Source organism: Triticum dicoccoides, chromosome 2B (assembly GCF_002162155.2).
Source record: "Triticum dicoccoides isolate Atlit2015 ecotype Zavitan chromosome 2B, WEW_v2.0, whole genome shotgun sequence".
Taxonomy (NCBI): domain Eukaryota; kingdom Viridiplantae; phylum Streptophyta; class Magnoliopsida; order Poales; family Poaceae; genus Triticum; species Triticum dicoccoides.
In genome coordinates, this window is record NC_041383.1 from 730,122,638 (window position 1) to 730,128,349 (window position 5,712).

Sequence of the window (5,712 nt, forward strand, 5' to 3'; positions counted from 1 at the left end):
TCTTTGGCTCCCCTTGTGTCAAATCTATAAATTTGGGTTGAATACTCTATGCTTGAAAATTGTTGCGATCGCATATACTTGTGGGTTATCATAGTACAACAAAAAAGCGATGCAGGTGATCAAGTGAGAAAAAAATATTAAAAACATTTCTTTCCGTGCAGTGTCTAGATGCAGTTTTGAACACTACACTTTCCATCGTAATTTGGGAAAATTAGGAAAAAATTGAGCTACGTTGTGATTACAGTTTACTAATAGGAAAGAAGTTTCACCTCGATGAATAGTTGCTTCATGCACGGAAAGCATGTAAGGAATCCAACAACTTGATCCAGATTGGGGCTGATAGATTTTATTGCCAAGATCTTCACTATGCGCACAGACTGGGTCAAGCTTGTGGGAAACATTTTCTGGATGACAGTCGTAAATACATCAAGAAGAAATTTAAAAATGTGAATTTCAAGAAGACAGAGAAGAAGATGAGTGTTGTACCTGAATGATTACGGATCCAATAAAGAGTTTGGAGAATTTAGCAGACGAGTACACCAACGCTGTCAATTTCGGTGCGTCAACGACCTTGATTTTTGTTGGACCTTCTAGATCAGATACAAGCAATCTCTCAAGGAAAGGCGCATTCTCAATGACCATAATGTGGAATAGCTGGAGTGATCTCTTCCCAATTGATGTCTTGTTACGAGGCCAGCAAGACACATAAATCCATCGGAGATTCATCGAGGCGATGTGGAGGCTAATGAACCTGTGGATCTTCACTCGAGCGTAGTAAGCTGCGGAGCAGGTGCTCCATAGCCTTCTTCGAGATGCCAACATCGAAGAGGTCGAGCTGCTTGAGTTGAGGGAGAAGAAGGGCGGGCGCAGCATTAATCTGGGGGAAATATTTGGAGCTGAAGCTGGCGCGACGCAGCATTGGCGTGAGGTGGAGCGCGGACGGTGACAGAGAGCGACATTGTCCAGGTTCAAACCTGATCTCCTCGAGCTGATCTAGGGCGGAGGATAAGAACCACTCATCGAACTTGGCTTGGACCTTGCAGTTGGTACTGAACATGCAGATGTCAAAGCGTCTGGCTGGCCCAGAGTATGATGAAAGGATATTGGAGACTGCGGCCATGTGTTTGCAATCCCCGTCGGAGAGGCATCTATCGACAGTGAGGTTGAGGGGGATGTGGCGCTAGAGGGGGCGCCACCGCCGGGAGAGCAGGGTGGTCTGCACGGCAGATTTGGTGGGGAGGAGGCCGATGATGACGAGCAACATGGCATCGCGGAGGCCGCTGATGAAGTCCAGGCTCACCGGATGCGGTTTTGCCTCAAGCCGCCTCCGCTTGTTGGCTGCCTCGCCGTCCATCTCAGCTGGCGGCGATGCCGGTGTACACGTGTGCTAGTGTGTCTTGTGTGTTGGGTGTGTGTGAGTGTGTCCTTCTGTGCATGCCGTCGCGCAGTGGTGAAGTGTGTGCGAGTGCGTCCTTCATGCGGAAGAAGTGTGCCCTCAATTTACTCGCATGCAGGGTGCTACCCCGAGTGGTTTCAACTTTGTTTACTTCACCGCGTGTCACATGGGCCTCTAGTTTACTTATTTTCACCCACTGCCACATGTGCCGGCACATGAAGATAGAGAACACGAGCTGACAAGGCAGCATGTGGACTGGTTGACCGGTCAACTAAACAATATACGGAGCTATATGCTGACACAGTGACCATATATATAATCCCTCGGTATAGAGAGTTTGAGTGAGAGGGGAGGCTCGTGAGAGATAGTAGAGAGAGAGAAAGAGCTACTCCCTCTATTTGATAATGTAGTGCCTATATTTTTTTAAAAGTCAAACTTTTGAAACTTTGACCAAGTTTATAAAGAAATTACTTATATCTACAATACCAAAGATAAATGATAGTATGAAGTAAGTAAATGCTGTGATGAACCTAATGATCGTTCCAGATGTAAATATTTTCTCCACATATACCTAGTCAAACTTTTTTGAGGTTTGACTTTTCAAAACATCCATATGCTTATGGACGCGAGAGAGTACCTAACTAGAGAGAGAGAGAGAGAGTGAAATAGAAAGAGTGGGCCAAAAAAGTATGTGTGTGTGTGTGAAAGAGACATGGACAACATATGATAAAGTAGAGAAAAGGTGTGTGTGTCTTATGCAAACATATCACACATGCATCTTCGACAGCGGAACCGAGGTGAGGAAATAGTGTGTGGTTGTTTGCAACCAAGAGAGAAAGACCCCTAACACGTGGCCCAGAGAGGTCTGACAAACAAGGGAGAGAGGTCCAGAGAGATGTATGGAGAAAATGCAGATATGGGGAGGAGAGAGTGTATGTTTGTGACAGAGAGATCCCCTGGAGATCGTGATGGGATTACATGGGTGGGAGATCGAGTGACAGCGGCCGTGATTATTGGCAAGAACTCATTGAATCTATCGTTTGGGCAAATAACAAATTGAAAGTTGCTCCTAGTACTCAGCCTAGAGCCTTGAGCATTAAAGGTGTGTGCACGATAGAAGATACCCCGAGAGATATCAAGATAGACATATGGATGGAAGGAGACAATACATGTGTTCCTGATGGCTAGTGAGAGATAGTCATACTTAGGGGGGGAGTGCGTGCGCCTATGATGGAGTGAGGGATTATGGTACTTAGGGGGGTGCATGTCACATAGAGAGAGAATAAGGGCGGAGAGTGTTAGATGGGTCTATGTAGCGCGAGTGAGATATGTGTATGTGTGAACCAGGGAGATATAAAGTTTGAGAGAGATAGAGGATCCCCGATACGGCTGAGTGGTGTGTCAGATAGCTGAGAGGGGGAAAGAGATATTCCATCCGCTCGATAATGCAGTGCATATAAATTTTTTAGAAGTCGAACTTTGGAAAATTTGACCAGGTTTACGCAAATATTATTTATATCTACAATACCAAAGATACATCATACAAAACAAAACTACATCTCATGATGAATCTAATGATATATGTTTGTCATTCTAGATGTAAATGTTTTTCTCCACGTACATGGTCCAACTTTGTGATGTTGAATTTTCAATAAATCTATATATTATGGACCGAAGAGAGTACCTAAGTCGAGAGAGATCAAGTGTGTGTGAAGGAGAATGAGTGAGTGTGCAAAGAGAGAGAGTGTGTGTGTGTGTGAAAGAGAAAGGGACACCAAACGATAAATTAGAGAGAGAGCGTGTGTTTGTTTCTTCTGCAAACATATCACGCATGCATCTCCGAGATAGAAAAGCGAGGTGAGGAGATACACGAAGATAGCTAGTGCGTGATTGTTTGCAACGGAGAGAGACACCCCTATAGCACATGTCGAATAGAGATCTAGCCAACAAGGGACAAAGGTCAAGAGGGACGCATGGAGAAGATGGACGCATGGGGAGGGAGAGAGGGTGTTTTTGTGATAGAGAGATCCCGTCGAGATCGTGAGGGGACTATATGGGTGGGAGATCGAGGGACGAGGTGCGTGTGCGATAGAAAGATGCCCCGAGAGAAATCAAGATAGACCATGCATGCACATGTTTGTGATGGAGACTAAGAATTAGCTAGTTATATACATATAGGGGGTACTGCGTGTGACTAAAATTGAGTGAGAGACCATCATACCTGGCTAGGTGTGAGATTGTGTGTGTGCGTGTGAGATGGAGAGAGAACGAGGGAGATAGAGAGAGTTTTAGATGGGTCTATCGAGTGCGAGTGAGATATGCATGTGTATGTGTGACCCAGGGAGATGGAGAGTTTGAGAGAGAGAGATGGAAGAGCTCCGAGACGGCAGAGTGGTGCGTGAGAGAGTTACGGGCAACAACCAGGGAATTTGTGTGCGTACGATGAGTGCACCCAAGATATTTAGCTTGGACTAGATAATCATACATAGTGTGCGAGAGAGACCTATACGTGGAGTGTGCATGCAAACTAGAAAGACCCCCCCCCACACACACACACAAACACACACAGAGAGAGAGAGATAGAGAGAAAGAGGGAGAGGGACCAACAAGGTTTGTGTTTGGATGCGTGTGATAGGATTGAAGATTGTCGGCGAGAGAGAGAGCAGGAGTTCGGGAGAGGGGGAGGTCACATTTATGCATCAAAGACTGATATAAACCATGTTTCAATATAAACTTGCATTCAAATATTTAAATTGGAGAACATGTTGTCTAATTTCCACACATGAATGGAGATATGCGTATCAAACAAGTTCATTAATTTGACTTTCAACATGTTCATGGAGTACTATAATACTGTACAACATGCTACTCAATTGAGGTGTTCAATTTTGGACTTAGTTCACTATTTTGACCTGGTGAATGAGCTATTTCATTGAATCAAGATATTTCATTTTGGGTTTGATTCCCATTTTTGAGTGGGTCAACAATTTTTCATATAGTAAATCGTTAGCAACGAGTATGGAAAAACACATTTGTCCCGAGCATCATATCTCCATCTAAAAAAGAAGTGGCAAGCTAATATTTCAAAATTTGATTCGAATCGACTTGGTAAGGTAGACGTGGATGCTCGTTCTCCCAAAATTTGAACGAACCGCTAAACAGCCTCTACTCGGTGGAATTCGCTCGAGCAAATAAATGGGAGACGCGAAATTACCGGCCTATGTGGGACACACATCAATTGGCCCGTTGTACATCGAGGGTAGGTTCGTAACTTCATCCAAGCGCACCTTCTCCTTGGCCGAAATGACATGTGCCGAATAATTCATAAACCATGTGGGCGGCAAAACACCCTCTCCTCGCCCGAAATCGCTCGCGCCAACTATTTCAAAACACGCCCTCCTCGCCCGAAATCGCTCGCGCCCACTATTTGAAAACATGCCCTCCTCGCCCAAAATCGCCCGCGTCCACTATTTCAAAACACGCCCTCCTCGCCTAAAATTGCTCGCGCCCACTATTTGGAAGAAGCAAAGTTACTCTACTATCCCCGAACCTAAGTACAGAGACCCAAGCCCAGAGCCTAAAGGCAGGGGTAGAACTGTAACTCCCCCCACATTTTAGACAAATGTGTCCGTAAGACATGGTTCCCCCTCCCAATTCCCCATTCATACCTCGTGTGCACCAAATCACCTTCTCCCCAGCCGCGAAACCTCAGCCCCTCCTCCATGGCGCCCCACCGCACCAAATTCACCGTCGCCCTCCTCCCCAATGTCGGAGATGTTGCCCGTTTGCCGTCGCGCACTGGGCCGTGTGCCTCTTACTCCGTGCCTCTTACTCCGTACCGGAGCCGATTCACCCCCACCGTTGTGCACAGTGCTGGAGCGGCTTCAACTTCGGATGCATCTAGGGCGCCGGCGCTGCTTCCCCATAGTCGTCCACCGTCGCGACACTCTGCTTTCCTGCCGCTGGTAGCCACCTCAACCGCACCGGCCTCACCGACTCGGCAGCTAGAGCTGCCTACTTCAGCGGCCGCAAGATAGGTCGTACACTCATCTCAAATCACTTTATTTAGGCATCGGTTGTCTAGATTTTTATTCTGGGCCAATCGATTCCCAATGGGAAGCAACACCCCTTAAGGCGGAGGAGCTCCTAGGCTGCCGGTTGGCTGGTGTCTAACGTAAGGGTGCGGGGGCGCAAGTTCGCTGCGGAAGTAGTGCTTATATGGCTATCTTAGAGTTGTGTGGGTTGAAGGTACTACCGCCGCCGGATCTGGATGACGGTGAGTCTTTGTGGATTGGCCGGGGACGGCACAACCATAG